Genomic DNA, 18,383 nt, shown 5'->3' with positions numbered 1-18,383 from the left:
GGTTTTTTTTTCGTTCTTTGAATATAGATTCCATTTTTCTGCTTGTTGCTCCAATATAGAAGTTGTGACAGTTGTTGCATTGTATTTGATAAACAACGTTGGTGTTGTTTATTTGTCAGTGTAATTGTTATACAGTATAAACGTTAACTTTGAACCTGAAATGTGTTTTGTTGTAAGTTTTTTTTCCAAATGTTGGTTATTTTTTCTGGAATATATAGTATGCACTAGTATAAGATTTTGTAGTCTGTTGTTTTTTGGGATTTATGTTGTTAATTTGTTGTTGGTCTAGGTGTGTGCGAATAATTTTTTCAACAGTTTCTGGAGGAAATTTGTTGATGTTGATGAAGTGCTGTTTTATTTTGTTTGTTTCATTGTTAATTTTATCGGTTGAGCATATTAAGAAACCAAATAACCACAGCCACAAAACCAATGTGTTTATACTAATTACCAGTTGTGTCTGTTTCCTACTGTAGTGCTTGTATCAATTACCACCCATTTCTCTGTTTCCTACTGATGCGAATGTACCAGTTATCACATTTAATTATTTGTAACATATACTTGTTAGTATTATTTACATGTTCATGGGGTTATGAAGTGGTAACTTGAATGTTTAATCACTCCAGTAGGTTGTTTAAAAATAAAGTTTTTAATAATTATGATTCAAAACTATTTGTTGTTATAAGACACATTTTAATGTTCTGGGTTGTTTAAAATCTGACAAACTCATAGTAAGTTAACTAGAAAGTTCATAACCAAAATATAGCTTTAGAAGTATTGGAGCTAGCTGCAAGTAAGACGACTAAAAACCTGTAAGAATGAGGACTTGTAGTAAGACGACTAAAAACCTGTAAGAATGAGGACTTGTTGTTTCACCAACTGGGTTACTGTTATTATTGATATTCTTGACTATAATTTCTGTAAGATGAAATTGTTTTACTGTATTTCTATCATATTTCGTCAGAAGCCAACTAAAAAGCCTAAATAACAGTTCCAGTCACAGCACAAACAACAATTTCGGTTACAGCACAGTTTCATGCTCTGTGACTTCAGTGTTTTCATCGTAACAGTAGAAGCTAGAAGGAGGTAGACATGGGTCGCTGGTGCACATGTGGTTTCTTGTCATCAAGTCATTGGGTGAATTCCTGTGAAAATACACACACCAGTAAAACACACGAGACAAAGTCAGAAACACATTTAATTTATTAATGATGAAATCATAAGTACACACAACATTATTTTAGGATTATACTGAATGATTAATTACAGGTAAGTACTTGTATACAGAATACTGTAATATTGACAAAATTCATCTGTGGACAAGATTCAAACCCAGTGCTTTAAACCAACTAAAGCATTGTATTCTAACACTGGACATTTCTGACTCATTTGATTTGAGTAAACGATGGTATACAGGACCACTTACGTAAGACAAGTCATCTCAAACACTACTCATGTATTTAGTGAACCCTGAACTACCCAGAAAACGATGGTATGCAGGACTACTTACGTAAGACAAGTCATCTCAAACACTACTCATGTATTTAGTGAACCCTAAACTACCCAGAAAACGATGGTATACAGGACTACTTACGTAAGACAAGTCATCTCAAATACTACTCATGTATTTAGTGAACCCTGAACTACCCAGAAAACGATGGTATACAGGACTACTTACGTAAGACAAGTCATCTCAAATACTACTCATGTATTTAGTGAACCCTGAACTACCCAGAAAACGATGGTGTGCAGGACTACTTACGTAAGACAAGTCATCTCAAACACTACTCATGTATTTAGTGAACCCTGAACTACCCAGAAAACGATGGTATACAGGACTACTTACGTAAGACAAGTCATCTCAAACACTACTCATGTATTTAGTGAACCCTGAACTACCCAGAAAACGATGGTATACAGGACTACTTACGTAAGACAAGTCATCTCAAACACTGCTCATGTATTTAGTGAACCCTGAACTACCCAGTAAACGATGGTATACAGAACTACTTACGTAAGACAAGTCATCTCAAACACTACTCATGTATTTAGTGAAACTTGAACTACCCAGTAAACGATGGTATACAGAACTACTTACGTAAGACAAGTCATCTCAAACACTACTCATGTATTTAGTGAACCCTGAACTATCCAGAAAACGATGGTATACAGGACTACTTACGTAAGACAAGTCATCTCAAACACTACTCATGTATTTAGTGAAACTTGAACTACCCAGTAAACGATGGTATACAGAACTACTTACGTAAGACAAGTCATCTCAAACACTACTCATGTATTTAGTGAAACTTGAACTACCCAGTAAACGATGGTATACAGAACTACTTACGTAAGACAAGTCATCTCAAACACTACTCATGTATTTAGTGAACCCTGAACTACCCAGAAAACGATGGTATACAGGACTACTTACGTAAGACAAGTCATCTCAAACACTACTCATGTATTTAGTGAACCCTGAACTACCCAGTAAACGATGGTATACAGAACTACTTACGTAAGACAAGTCATCTCAAATACTACTCATGTATTTAGTGAACCCTGAACTACCCAGAAAACGATGGTGTGCAGGACTACTTACGTAAGACAAGTCATCTCAAACACTACTCATGTATTTAGTGAACCCTGAACTTCCTAGTACAAACAATTTACTACTTATATAGTTAGTAAACTCTGAACTTCCTAGTACAAATAATTTACTACTTATATAGTTAGAAAACTCTGAACTTCCTAGTACAAACAATTTACTACTTATATAGTTAGAAAACTCTGAACTTCCTAGTACAAACAATTTACTACTTATATAGTTAGTAAACTCTGAACTTCCTAGTACAAACAATTTACTACTTATATAGTTAGAAAACTCTGAACTCCCTAGTACAAATAATTTACTACTTATATAGTTAGAAAACTCTGAACTTCCTAGTACAAATAATTTACCACTTATATAGTTACAAAACTTTGACTTCTGTGGTACAAGCTTTTCACTACCTACCTAGTTAGCAAGCACTGAACTACCTGATACATACATTTCACTAACTGTCTAGTTAGTAAACCGTGTACTACCTGGTACAAACATTTCACTACCTGTCTAGTTAGTAAACCGTGTACTACCTGGTACAAACATTTCACTACCTGTCTAGTTAGTACACATTGTACTACCTGGTACAAACATTTCACTACCTGTCTAGTTAGTACACATTGTACTACCTGGTACAAACATTTCACTACTTGTCTAGTTAGTAAACCGTGTACTACCTGGTACAAACATTTCACTACCTGTCTAGTTAGTAAACCGTGTACTACCTGGTACAAACATTTCACTACCTGTCTAGTTAGTAAACCGTGTACTACCTGGTACAAACATTTCACTACCTGTCTAGTTAGTAAACCGTGTACTACCTGGTATAAACATTTCACTAACTGTCTAGTTAGTAAACCGTGTACTACCTGGTACAAACATTTCACTAACTATCTAGTTAGTAAACCGTGTACTACCTGGTACAAACATTTCACTAACTGTCTAGTTAGTAAACCGTGTACTACCTGGTATAAACATTTCACTACCTGTATAGTTAGTAAACCGTGTACTACCTGGTACAAACATTTCACTAACTGTCTAGTTAGTAAACCGTGTACTACCTTGTACAAACATTTCACTACCTGTCTAGTTAGTAAACCGTGTACTACCTGGTATAAACATTTCACTACCTGTATAGTTAGTAAACCGTGTACTACCTGGTATAAACATTTCACTACCTGTATAGTTAGTAAACCGTGTACTACCTGGTACAAACATTTCACTAACTGTCTAGTTAGTAAACCTTGAACTACCTGGTACAAATATTTCACTACCTGTCTAGTTAGTAAACCGTGTACTACCTGGTATAAACATTTCACTACCTGTCTAGTTAGTAATCTCTGAACTAGCTGGTATAAAAATTTCACTGACTGTCTAGTTAATAAACCGTGTACTACCTGGTATAAACATTTCACTACCTGTCTAGTTAGTACACCTTGAACTACCTGGTATAAACATTTCACTACCTGTCTAGTTAGTAATCTCTGAACTACCTGGTACAAACATTTCACTACCTGTCTAGTTAGTAAACTGTGTACTACCTGGTATAAACATTTCACTACCTGTCTAGTTAGTACACCTTGAACTACCTGGTATAAACATTTCACTACCTGTCTAGTTAGTAATCTCTGAACTAGCTGGTACACACATTTCACTACTTTTAGTGTTAGTAAATTCCAAACTTTGTGGCAGATACATTTCCCTACCTGTCTTGTCAGTAAGCCCTAAACTACCAGGTAAAAACTTAGCACTACTTATATAATCAGTAAACCCTGAACTTCCTGAAACAAACATTTCACTACCTGTCTAATTAGTAAACTCTGAACTATCTGGTACAAGGAATTCATTACCTGTCTGGCTAGTAAACTCTGAACTAACTGGTACAAACATTTCACTGAAGTACTTGGTTTAAGCATTTCACTACTTATATAGTTAGTAAACTCCAAACTTCCTGGTATAAACATTCTTAGTGAAATGTTTGTACTAGATAGTTCATGGTTTATATAGTTAGTAAACCATGAACTACCTCTCTAAATAGTAAACTCTGAACTACCTGGTACAAACATTTCACTACTTGTATAATCAGTAAATTCTGAACTTCGTGGTACAAACATTTCACTACTTATTTAGTTAGTAAACCCTGAATTACCTCATACAAACATTTTTAGTAAACCTGGAACAACCTGGTACAAACATTTCACTACTTATTTAGTTAGTAAACCCTGAATTACCTCATACAAACATTTTAGTAAACCTGGAACTACCTGGTACAAACATTTCACTACTTATTTAGTTAGTAAACCCTGAATTACCTCATACAACATTTTTAGTAAACCTGGAACAACCTGGTACAAACATTTCACTACTTATTTAGTTAGTAAACCCTGAATTACCTCATACAAACATTTTTAGTAAACCTGGAACTACCTGGTACAAACATTTCACTACTTATTTAGTTAGTAAACCCTGAATTACCTCATACAACATTTTTAGTAAACCTGGAACAACCTGGTACAAACATTTCACTACTTATTTAGTTAGTAAACCCTGAATTACCTCATACAAACATTTTTAGTAAACCTGAAACAACCTGGTACAAACATTTCACTACTTATTTAGTTAGTAAACCCTGAATTACCTCATACAAACATTTTTAGTAAACCTGGAACTACCTGGTACAAACATTTCACTACTTATTTAGTTAGTAAACCCTGAATTACCTCATACAACATTTTTAGTAAACCTGGAACAACCTGGTACAAACATTTCACTACTTATTTAGTTAGTAAACCCTGAATTACCTCATACAAACATTTTTAGTAAACCTGGAACTACCTGGTACAAACATTTCACTACTTATTTAGTTAGTAAACCCTGAATTACCTCATACAACATTTTTAGTAAACCTGGAACAACCTGGTACAAACATTTCACTACTTATTTAGTTAGTAAACCCTGAATTACCTCATACAAACATTTTTAGTAAACCTGAAACAACCTGGTACAAACATTTCACTACTTATTTAGTTAGTAAACCCTGAATTACCTCATACAAACATTTTTAGTAAACCTGGAACTACCTGGTACAAACATTTCACTACTTATTTAGTTAGTAAACCCTGAATTACCTCATACAACATTTTTAGTAAACCTGGAACAACCTGGTACAAACATTTCACTACTTATTTAGTTAGTAAACCCTGAATTACCTCATACAAACATTTTTAGTAAACCTGGAACAACCTGGTACAAACATTTCACTACTTATTTAGTTAGTAAACCCTGAATTACCTCATAGAAACATTTCTCTATCTATTTAGTTAGCAAAACATTAAATACATGGAGCAAACATTTCACTACGCATTTAGTTAGGGAAACCTTAACTACCTGGTACAAACCTTTTGCTACTTATTTTGTTACTGAACTCCCAACTACCTGGTAGAAAATGCGTACTGTTTATGTACTTAGTGAACCCTGAACAACATACATGTTACTCTTTAGTCAGTTAATAAACCCTGAACTGTTAGGTAGAAACAGCTTACCGTTTATTTATTTGGTTTTCAAGGTGTTTTAGTTTCTGCCTGGTTATTTGTAGTTCGTGTTGCAGTTTCCACCGCTCAGAGTTACACGCTGGGTCACAACACCGTTGGTGTTTCACTAAATCCTGAGTTTCGTGAACAATTCCCCTGAATCTCAACGAGTTTCCCATGCTCTAGAAGAAAGTAGAATATTTCTGTTATTTGTGACACTTATACCATGAGTCAATAAAAGAATTATACGATCGTAACTGGTTTTCTCGCTACTTGTTTCATGTCGTATCGAACTTTGTACTGCTCTTAACAATAAATACAATTTTAATGATGTTGTACTAATAGTATTTTACAGTAACAGTGTTATAATAGCACATCTTACTTCCAAATTTTGTTAAACTAACATCTTTTCAGTTGTACTATGGTGAATAGCGTTCGTAGAGGACATTACAGTGTTATCAACAGTTAAAGATGCAAAGCTTCTAAGTGAAGGAAATAAACATCATACTAGTGTTTTGTTACATCTAAAGAACATGTTCTATAACAATAATAGTATATTATGACATCTAAAGAACGTTTCATATAACAATACTTTTAAATGGACACACTTAAATAACATATTATATAAAAATACTTGTATACTGACACGTCTAAAGATTGTGTTTTAAAACAATGCTTGTATACCATGACACTTAAATAATGTTTTGTAACAATACTTGTATGCTGTCCCATCCAATAAATATTTCATATAATATTACTGGTAAACTGTCCCAACTAATAAATATTTTATTTAACAATACTTGTATACTGTCACACCTAAGAATATTTTACATAACAATACTTGTATACTGTCACACTTAAAGAATGTCTTATATAAAAACATTTGTGTAATATCACACTTAACGTTTTTTTATAACAATACATGTATACTGTTACCCGTAAACAATGTTTTGTGTAACAATACTTGAATGCTGTCACACTTCAAGAACGTTCAATATAACAGTATTTGTATACTGTTACACTTAATTAAGGTTTCATATAACAATATTTGTATACTGTTACACTTAAGGAATGTTTTGTAAAACAATACTTGTATGCTGTCACACTTGAAGAATGTTTACTGAAATAATAATTGTATGCTGTCACATCTCAGAAACGTTGATATAAAATACATGTATACTGTCACACTTAAATAACATTCCATATAACGGTACTTGTATACTGTGACACCTAAAGAATGATTTGTATAACAAAACTTGTGTGCTGTCACACCTCAAGAATGTTCCATATAAAAATATTTGTTCACTGTCACACTTAAATAACGTTCCATATAACAATAGCTGTATACTGTCCCACCTACAAAGGTTTTATGTATCAATATTTGTATGCTATCACACTAAAGGAAAGTTTTATATAAATATACTGGTATGCTGCTAAACTTAAAGAATGTTTTATATAACAATACTTGAATACTGTGACACCTAAAGAATGTTTTGTATCACAATACTTCTATGCTGTCAACCTCAAGAATGTTCCATATAACAATACCTGTAGTGACCCACCTGAAACATTTTTATATGACAACACTTGTGTGCTATCACAGCAAAGGAATTTTTTATATAAATATAATTGTATACTGTCATTCTTAAAGAACGTTTTATATAACAATACTTTTATACTGTCACACTTAAAGAACGTTTTGTATAACAATACTTGTATACAGTTACACGTAAACAATGTTTTGTATAACAATACTTGTATACAGTTACACGTAAACAATGTTTTGTATAACAATACTTGTATACAGTTACACGTAAACAATGTTTTGCATAACAATACTTGTATACAGTTACACGTAAACAATGTTTTGCATAACAATACTTGTATACAGTTACACGTAAACAATGTTTTGCATAACAATACTTGTATACAGTTACACGTAAACAATGTTTTGCATAACAATACTTGTATACAGTTACACGTAAACAATGTTTTGTATAACAATACTTGTATACAGTTACACGTAAACAATGTTTTGTATAACAATACTTGTATACAGTTACACGTAAACAATGTTTTGTATAACAATACTTGTATACAGTTACACGTAAACAATGTTTTGTATAACAATACTTGAATACTGTGACACCTGAAGAATGTTTTGTATCACAATACTTCTATGCTGTCAACCTCAAGAATGTTCCATATAACAATACCTGTAGTGACCCACCTGAAACATTTTTATATGACAACACTTGTGTGCTATCACAGCAAAGGAATTTTTTATATAAATATAATTGTATACTGTCATTCTTAAAGAACGTTTTATATAACAATACTTTATACTGTCACACCTAAAGAACGTTTTGTATAACAATACTTGTATACAGTTACACGTAAACAATGTTTTGTATAACAATACTTGTATACAGTTACACGTAAACAATGTTTTGTATAACAATACTTATATACAGTTACACCGTAAACAATGTTTTGTATAACAATACTGTATACAGTTACACGTAAACAATGTTTTGTATAACAATACTTGTATACAGTCACACGTAAACAATGTTTTGTATAACAATACTTGTATACAGTTACACCGTAAACAATGTTTTGTATAACAATACTTGTATACTGTCACACCTAAAGAATGTTTTATATAACAATACTTGTATGCTATCACACCTCAAGAACGTTCCATATAACAATACCTGTACAACGTTTCACCTAAAAATGTTTTATATGACAATACTTATATACTATCACACTGAAAGAATGTTTTGTATAAATGTATGCTGTCAAACTGTTTCATGTAAAAAATACTTGTACACTGTTACACCTAAAGAATGTTTAGTAAAATAATACTTTATGTTGTTATACCTCAAAACTGTTCCATATAAAATACTTGTATACTCTGATATGTAAGGAATGTTTTGTATGGTAATATGTGTATGCTGTGATTCTTAAAGAACGTTTTGTATAACAATACTGTATGCTGTCACACCTAAAGAACGTTTTGTATAACAATACTTGTATACTGTCACATCATAAAGAACGTTTTGTATAATAATACTGTATACTGTTACACCTAAAGAACTGTTTTATATAACAATACTTGTATTCTTACACACTTAAAGTGTATTTCACATAACAATACTGTCATATTTAAAGGACGTTTTGTATAACAATATTTTTATGCTGTCACCCAAATGAATATTTTATACAACAATAACTGTATACTCTCACACATAAAGAACGTTTCATATAACAATACTTTATACTGTCACACCTAAAGAATATTTTGTATAACAGTACTTGTATGCTGTTACAAATAAAAAATGTTCTACATAACAATACTTGTATACTGTCACACTTAAATAACGTTCCATGTAACAATACTGTATACTGTCACACGTAATGTCTCATACATGTATAAGAATACTTGTATGCTGTCACACTTAAAGAACGTTCCATGTAACAATACTTGTACTGTCACACGTAACGTCTCATACATGTATAAGAATACTTGTATGCTGTCACACTTAAAGAACGTTTCATATAACAATACTGTATACTGTCACACCTAAAGAACGTTTTGTATAACAACACTGTATACTGTCACACCTAAAGAACGTTTCATATAGCAATACTGTATACTGTCACACCTAAAGAACGTTTCATATAGCAATACTGTATACTGTCACACCTAAAGAACGTTTCATATAGCAATACTGTATACTGTCACACCTAAAGAACGTTTTGTATACCAATACTGGTATGTTCTCACACTTCAAGAATGTTTCATATAACAATACTTGTATACTGTCACACCTAAATAATGTTTTATTTAAAAATACTTATATACTGTCACACTGAAAGAATGTTTTGTAAAACAATACTTGTACGCTGTCACTCCTCAGAAACGTTCCATACAACAATACTTGTATACTGTGACATCTAAAGAATGTTTTATGTTAGAATATTTGTATACTGTTACTCTGAAAGAGTTCTTTGTTTAATAATACTTGGATACTGTCATACTTAAATAACGTTTCAGATAACAATACTTGTATACTGTGGCACTGAAAGAATGTTTTCTATAACAAAACTTGTATACTGTCACACTGAGATAATGTTATATAACAATACTGATTGTTCGGTAATTCTTCATATATTTTTTGAAACTTTGTGTACTTACCATGCTTACGAGAGTGAAGCAGCCTCCCGTGTCTGTTTTTGGCAGGTGTTTTCTGATATAGTTGAAGTACAAGTGTTCCAATCCTAGAAGGGTGATGGTGAATAGAATTCCACAGCCCAACAGAATAAAGGCACTCATGAACTGATTGATGTCCAAAGGGTTGGCAGTGTTGCTTTTACTCTTTGTTGGTTTGCACGCTCCTTGTAGCCAGAATCTTTGAAGGCGCTCCAAGTCTCCTAACAAAATTAAAATCCAGAAACGTCTCAAGAGTTGAGATAGTAAATCATGTTTAAATTCTATTTGTTACTCAAGTACAATTGTGACGGATTAATTTTGAAACTCAACTCTTCAGCTGTGTGAGAACTGAAACTGGACCATGAAAATCCCAATCTGCTGTTACACAATGTCGTTAGAACACACTAATTTTAGTGTTACAAGATGAAGGTTTGTTCTTGACACAGAGGAGTCATAGGGATAATATCAAGAAAACTTATTCTGTGTTTCAACGTTTAAGCTGTCGTATATAAAATACTTGATAAATGGTCTGATAACATTCAACACACCAATATATACAGTACCACCTTATTAACAGAATCTTCATCTGATTAGCTAATCAGTATATTCTATGATAATTAACAATTAACACAACCTTACTGTAGTCTTAAGAGTAATGTATTGAGTCTATTTGTTACGAGGGCTATCCGCGCTAGCCGTTCCTAATTAAGCAGCGTAAAACTGGAGGGAAGGTAGCTACTTATCACCACCCACCGTCAACTCTTGGGCTACTCTTTTACCAACAGACGGTGGAATTGAACGTAATAAAATCACGCTTCCAGTGCTGAAAGAGTGAGCATGTTTGATGTGTTAGGGATTCAACAACGAGCCCTATATCACGAGTCAAGCACCCTCACGAGCTGGCCATTCTAAGCCTACGTGGTGACACAAGAACAGCTTTAGATTGGCTTTTCTTCTTGCTTTACTGATTGCGGTCGTTGTATTAACAAAACGTGACATATAATATTCAGATGATTATATCAAGTTAAAAACAACGTTTTAATATTTTACACGAATGGATTTCTACTTTACTAATAAATATTAAATTAAAAATCGAATAGGCATAATACACTAAATAATTTATAAATGCAGTCAAGGTTATTAGCTCCCTTTAGGTAACAGTGGGACTCTACGGGAAAATTATGTTGCTAAAAATAACAACGGAAAATGTACCTTAACAAAGACATCTAACACCCTACCGTTTTCTCTGTAGTGTATCATCCATTTGTTAAACGCATTCAGGTACTTGGAATTTTTGGGAAGAGCAAATCCATATCCTGTGGTGGCATACCAAGAACCAACGGTCAACAACCTGCATTCATTGTCTTGTCCCGCTAAGTATTCCAGGACGGTGGCGTCGTATATAAAGGCGTCCAACTCCCTACAAATTAGACATCCTTAACATGACAGAGGCATCCAACTCCTTACAAATTAGACATCCTTAACATGACAGAGGCGTCCAACTCCTTACAAATTAGACATCCTTAACATGACAGAGGCGTCCAACTCCTTACAAATTAGATATCCTTAACATGACAGAGGCGTCCAACTCCTTACAAATTAGACATCCTTAACATGACAGAGGCATCCAACTCCCTTACAAATTAGACATCCTTAACATGACAGAGGCATCCAACTCCTTACAAATTAGACATCCTTAACATGACAGAGGCATCCAACTCCCTACAAATTAGACATCCTTAACATGACAGAGGCATCCAACTCCTTACAAATTAGATATCCTTAACACGACAGAGGCGTCCAACTCCCTACAAATTAGACATCCTTAACATGACAGAGGCGTCCAACTCCTTACAAATTAGACATCCTTAACATGACAGAGGTGTCCAACTCCCGACAAATTAGACATCCTTAACATGACAGAGGCATCCAACTCCCTACAAATTAGACATCCTTAACATGACAGAGGCATCCAACTCCTTACAAATTAGACATCCTTAACATGACAGAGGCGTCCAACTCCTTACAAATTAGACATCCTTAACATGACAGAGGCGTCCAACTCTTACAAATTAGACATCCTTAACATGACAGAGGCGTCCAACTCCTTACAAATTAGACATCCTTAACATGACAGAGGCGTCCAACTCCTTACAAATTAGACATCCTTAACATGACAGAGGCGTCCAACTCCTTACAAATTAGACATCCTTAACATGACAGAGGCGTCCAACTCCTTACAAATTATATAACGTAAACAGTTAAGGGTGTCTAGCTGTACTTAAAGTAAATATTGTCAGTATATTGCAAGACATTAAAACCGTCTAACTTCCAACTACGCTGATACAAATATTATAACACATCAGAACGTAACACTCACCATAATACAAAGAATATGACTATATACTAGAACACAATGGGACATAAAGCACATCATTATATCTAAATTGTGACTATGTACTACAACAGATTAGAACGTACGGCTTACCATAATATAAAAAATACGACTATAGCATGTTAGTACGTAAGACACACCATAATATAAATATTGTGACTATAAATTACAACACATTAGGACAGTGGTTCCCAACCTTTTTTATACCTAAAAAATTGTAGCATGTTCTCGCATCCTTCACAGTAATTATTTATTTAAGAATAAAGGTGAAGGTGGCCAAAACAACTGTTATCTCGCAACCCCTGGAACGCTATCTTGCACCCCTGGTTGGAAACCACTGCATTAGGACGTAAAGATTGCTATAATAGAAATACTGGGACTATATACTACAGCACATTAGGACGTAACACTCTCCAAATGATACCCCCTCACACTGATTGGGACAGTACATATAAAGATGCCCCCTCACACTGATTGGGACAGTACATATAAAGATGCCCCCTCACACTGATTGGGACAGTACATATAATGATGCCCCCTCACACTGATTGGGACAGTACATATAATGATGCCCCCTCACACTGATTGGGACAGTACATATAATTATGCCCCCTCACACTGATTGGGACAGTATATATAATTATGCCCCCTCACACTGATTGGGACAGTATATATAGTTATGCCCCCTCACACTGATTGGAACAGTACATATTTTTTTAATCCTACTATAATAACGGTAATTAAGTATATATGAAAATCCGTTCTATGAAATGTGTGTTAAGTGTTTTGTTTCGTTGTTAAATTTATAAAAGTGTTACTGCATAGTAATATTTTATTTCCGATTAGAAAATGTTTTATGAACTCAAAGTTTTAAATAATGTATGATATCACCTTTGTAAAGACGATTTAAACAGAGGTACTTTATGTGCAGTGAGACAGAAATTTCATTAACTGATGAATTATCAAATAAATGATTTAATTAGTGTTAAGCGTTATTTTTGAGAGGATTTAATTAATTAATTACCAAGATGATAAGACAGTTATTGTATGAAAAGTGGCGCCCCAAACGCACGTTCTGTACTGCACAATAGTATTATATAGTCATCCATCATGGCTACTTGTCATGGTGGCCTGACAATATGTCTCTAATGGCAGGCAAATTCTGACAACTTTAGCATCCCCCTCACGTAACGTCGGCCTGTTAACACGGCCTTGACAACGAGTCATCTGGTTGCAGCTTTTGGAACTATGAGCTCCTCATCTTTGAAGATATCTGCCCCTACCGTGAAGCGGCCAATCAGCGTGATGCAACATCCTGTGTAACACTGATGTATTAGGTGTACGAGGGCTGTTCAAAAAATACGCGGACTGACGTCATAAAACAAAATGTACTTTATTTAGAAGTTACAGGTCTGGGACCCCTTCAAAGTACTCTCCTCCCCAATGCACACACTTATCCCAACAGTGTTTCCACTTGTTGAAACAGTCCTGGTACGATTCTTTTGTAATGTTCTCCAGCTCCTTCGTCGCATTTGCCTTAATCTCGGGAATCGTCTCAAATCTTCTTCCTTTCAAAGGTCTTTTGAGTTTGGGAACAAGAAAAAATCGTAAGGAGCAAGGTCAGGTGAGTAGGGGTGGGGGGTGGGGAAGAACAGTGATCGAGTGTTTGGCCAAAAACTCACGAGTTCTGAGGGCTGAATTTCGCAGCAACGCGGTGCATCTTCAATTTTTCGATCAAAATCTCGTAACAAGATCCAACTGATATCCCACACTCTTCAGCAAGCTCCCTGACAGTCAGACATGTGGGTCGTCAGTTGACGTGGAAGGACGTCCAGGACGCTCATCATCTTCAATGGACTGTCGACCATTCTTAAAACGTTCATGCCACTTGAAACATGTCGTACGCTTCATAGCAACATCACCGTAAGCCGTGTTAAGCATAGCAAAAGTTTCAGTCGCAGATTTTCCAAGTTTAACACAAAATTTCACAGCAAGTCGTTGCTCCTTCAGATCATTCATTCTGAAATCCGCCAAACGAAAAAATCGCACCTCACTTAAAACCGCATAGCTAATACACAAATGAAGATATCTGCAATCGGGAAATAGCGTCATAATCAGCTGATTGTGCGAACATAGCGACACCAAGCGGATTCCCCTGGAACCAACTGGAGCCGCGCAATTCAAACAGTCCGCGTATTTTTTGAACAGACCTCGTACTCTATATGAATGGATCACTTTAACTGACTGCTACTTCTGCTAAATTTCTAGGTCTAACCTATGATTCAAAATTAACGTGGTTAATTAAAATTATATTTTATTTATATTAAATTATATTAAAAATATACTGATACAAATCTGGAAAAGAGCAAACTATGCAAGAAGTCTTTCAGGTAAAATCCAAGGAACATCACCAGACAACATACTTAAAATCTACAAAACGTACATTAGACCAACAATAGAATATGCATCACCTGCCTGGATTAACATAGCACCCACACATGTACAGAAACTTCAACGTATACAAAATTCAGTACTAACTTCAGCATATAAAGTACCACGTAGCACCTCAACCACATTCATGCACAAGTATGCAAACATAGATACAATATCTGAAAGACTCTTGCATAATTCTCTAAAATATTTCAATAAGAATTGGCATAAAAATGACTTAATGTGTGATCTCGACAGATATCACGTACATGATGTAAATGGTCCTAAATACCTCTTCCCTTTTAACATATATTTAAGAAATGTAACACAAGCTGGCCACTATGCACCAGACACTTAGTCCTTGTTTCTTTTTATTATTATAATTATTATTTTTCTTTTTTTAATCATTATTTTTTTCTTTCTCTCTTATTGAATTATTATTCAAGTATTGAATAATAATTATTATTATTTTCTTTGTGTGTGTGTGTGTGTGTGTGTGTGTTACTACAAGTAGTAGTAGCATTCTCTCTATGAAGAAAAAGGAGAAAAATACAAAAAAAAATATATATATGAAAATACAAAAAAATAAAAAAAAAAAAAAAAGAAGAAAAAAAACCGCAAGAGAAATAATAAAAGGAAAAAAAACAAAGACTTCTTGTTCGTCCATGCATGGACTGAGCCATGAAATGGGCCTGAGTATGATGTTATACTTTTACTCTGGCCCAAAGCTAAAAAAAAACAAACCCTAAAGACAGACGCTATAATCGTTCGGGAGGGAGGAAGAGGTCAAATGTACCTGACCCTCCTGGTTATTTAACATCAATACCCAAATACCGACACAGTGAACTTGGAACAGACCTCGTATTACTTAGTGTAACATTGATATACTGTGTAAACGTTATGTTATGTGACCGTTCTAACATAGACTGATAATGAAGCAGTAAAACAAAGGTATTTATAACAACGTTGGTGGAGTGTGTAAATGTAATTATCTTCAATCTTTCTAATACCAACTTACAGTGAGCTGTGGTTCAAGACAATGATACCAACTTACAGTGAGCTGGGGTTCAAGACACTGATACCAACTTACAGTGAGGCTGTGGTTCAAGACAATGATACCAACTTACAGTGAGGCTGTGGTTAGGGACACTGATACCAACTTACAGTGAGGCTGTGGTTCAAGACAATGATACCAACTTACAGTGAGCTGGGGTTCAAGACACTGATACCAACTTACAGTGAGGCTGTGGTTCAAGACACTGATACCAACTTACAGTGAGGCTGTGGTTCAAGACACTGATACCAACTTACAGTGAGGCTGTGGTTCAAGACACTGATACCAACTTACAGTGAGGCTGTGGTTCAAGACACTGATACCAACTTACAGTGAGGCTGTGGTTCAAGACACTGATACCAACTTACAGTGAGGCTGTGGTTCAAGACACTGATACCAACTTACAGTGAGGCTGTGGTTCAAGACAATGATACCAACTTACAGTGAGGCTGTGGTTCAAGACAATGATACCAACTTACAGTGAGGCTGTGGTTCAAGACAATGATACCAACTTACAGTGAGGCTGTGGTTCAAGACAATGATACCAACTTACAGTGAGGCTGTGGTTCAAGACAATTATACCAACTTACAGTGAGGCTGTGGTTCAAGACAATGATACCAACTTACAGTGAGGCTGTGGTTCAAGACAATGATACCAACTTACAGTGAGCTGTGGTTCAAGACACTGATACCAACTTACAGTGAGGCTGTGGTTCAAGACAATGATACCAACTTACAGTGAGGCTGTGGTTCAAGACACTGATACCAACTTACAGTGAGCTGGGGTTCAAGACAATGATACCAACTTACAGTGAGGCTGTGGTTCAAGACAATGATACCAACTTACAGTGAGCTGTGGTTCAAGACAATGATACCAACTTACAGTGAGCTGGGGTTCAAGACAATGATACCAACTTACAGTGAGGCTGTGGTTCAAGACAATGATACCAACTTACAGTGAGCTGTGGTTCAAGACAATGATACCAACTTACAGTGAGCTGTGGTTCAAGACAATGATACCAACTTACAGTGAGGCTGTGGTTCAAGACAATGATACCAACTTACAGTGAGCTGGGGTTCAAGACAATGATACCAACTTACAGTGAGGCTGTGGTTCAAGACAATGATACCAACTTACAGTGAGCTGTGGTTCAAGACAATGATACCAACTTACAGTGAGGCTGTGGTTCAAGACAATGATACCAACTTACAGTGAGCTGGGGTTCAAGACAATGATACCAACTTACAGTGAGGCTGTGGTTCAAGACAATGATACCAACTTACAGTGAGCTGGGGTTCAAGACAATGATACCAACTTACAGTGAGGCTGTGGTTCAAGACAATGATACCAACTTACAGTGAGCTGTGGTTCAAGACAATGATACCAACTTACAGTGAGCTGTGGTTCAAGACAATGATACCAACTTACAGTGAGGCTGTGGTTCAAGACAATGATACCAACTTACAGTGAGGCTGTGGTTCAAGACAATGATACCAACTTACAGTGAGGCTGTGGTTCAAGACAATGATACCAACTTACAGTGAGGCTGTGGTTCAAGACAATGATACTAACTTACAGTGAGGCTGTGGTTCAAGACAATGACAAAAATAAAGAAGTTCACTTTACTGAGCAAGTAATAAAAATCATAACATCAGGACATAATAACAAGTATTGAACATCTTGTCAAAACTAAGTAATTTTATTAAAATATGCTATCTTTATATATATATAATGTATGGTTAACTATAACATCTCAAAACAGTAGGCTTATTTATCTGCTCGAGTCAACAACTCTAGTCTTTGTAAAACAATGTAATGAAAGGATAAAGAAGGTGACGAAAAACACACGATAGGAAACGTGTAGTAAGAATAAACTAATCAGTTGCTTAAATAGTGTTTCTTCGGGTTTGTTGGCAAATTGATAAAATAAAGTCTTGAAAAGCACAAACTTTACAATATAAGAAACATCTGATCTCCGTGATGACGAGAAGACCCACTTGTAGAGAAATATATATGGATCTTCTCAACCTGTACCAGCCATTTTTACATATATATTTAACACCTGATCTCCAGAATTCGAGAAACATTCCAAATATATTGTAACAGTTTCGAGAAAATAAGCCTAATCTATACCTGGTTCTAAATTTAAAAACTG

General features: G+C 34.9%; 1 pseudogene across 1 annotated transcript in view; it reads right to left on the bottom strand.

The window, feature by feature from the left end:
* Positions 1-669: 669 nt before the first annotated feature.
* The window catches only part of LOC143237202 (glutamate receptor ionotropic, NMDA 2B-like), a 58,821-nt pseudogene continuing 41,107 nt past the window's right edge, over positions 670-18,383 (bottom strand). The window contains exons 13-16 of the transcript XR_013019915.1: positions 11,587-11,768; positions 10,334-10,569; positions 6,142-6,311; positions 670-1,142 (exon numbers count right to left, since the gene is read on the bottom strand). The product of XR_013019915.1 is annotated as a glutamate receptor ionotropic, NMDA 2B-like (transcript). The remainder of the gene's footprint in view (positions 1,143-6,141; positions 6,312-10,333; positions 10,570-11,586; positions 11,769-18,383) is intronic.

Source organism: Tachypleus tridentatus, chromosome 13 (assembly GCF_004210375.1).
Source record: "Tachypleus tridentatus isolate NWPU-2018 chromosome 13, ASM421037v1, whole genome shotgun sequence".
Classification (NCBI taxonomy): domain Eukaryota; kingdom Metazoa; phylum Arthropoda; class Merostomata; order Xiphosura; family Limulidae; genus Tachypleus; species Tachypleus tridentatus.
The sequence above is the reverse complement of the archived record's forward strand: the minus strand, read 5'-3'. Positions and strand labels throughout refer to the sequence as shown.